The following is a 356-nucleotide window of genomic DNA, read 5'->3' as shown; positions in this document are numbered from 1 at the left end:
CTACGCTCACCTCCGTCCCCTCGCCCCGAGCTGGGGTGGGCGATGCAGCCGGCGGGGGAGCAGCTCGGCGCTTGGGAAAACCCCCAAGGAGCAGAAGACCAAGTCCTGCCGGGCTGGCTGGAGGCAGGTTGGAGCTTGCCCGAAATAAAATTTCCTTGGAGCTAGATGGTTCATCTTTGCGTTCCGCAATGGGATGGGGAGGCTGCGGAGTCGCTTCCCTTCGCCGACAGCACGGGGCAGCACCGGACCTCAGGAGCACCCCGCTGCCACTGCCACTTTCTGGGTTCAGGTGGATTTGGGATTTACTCCTCTGTTTCAGCTTCTTTCCCCCCCCCTTTTTTTTTTCCCCCTCCGTG

This window comes from Cariama cristata, unplaced genomic scaffold, assembly GCF_000690535.1.
Source record: "Cariama cristata isolate BGI_N322 unplaced genomic scaffold, ASM69053v1 scaffold7116, whole genome shotgun sequence".
Classification (NCBI taxonomy): Eukaryota; Metazoa; Chordata; class Aves; order Cariamiformes; family Cariamidae; genus Cariama; species Cariama cristata.
Note: the sequence above shows the minus strand (reverse complement) of the source record.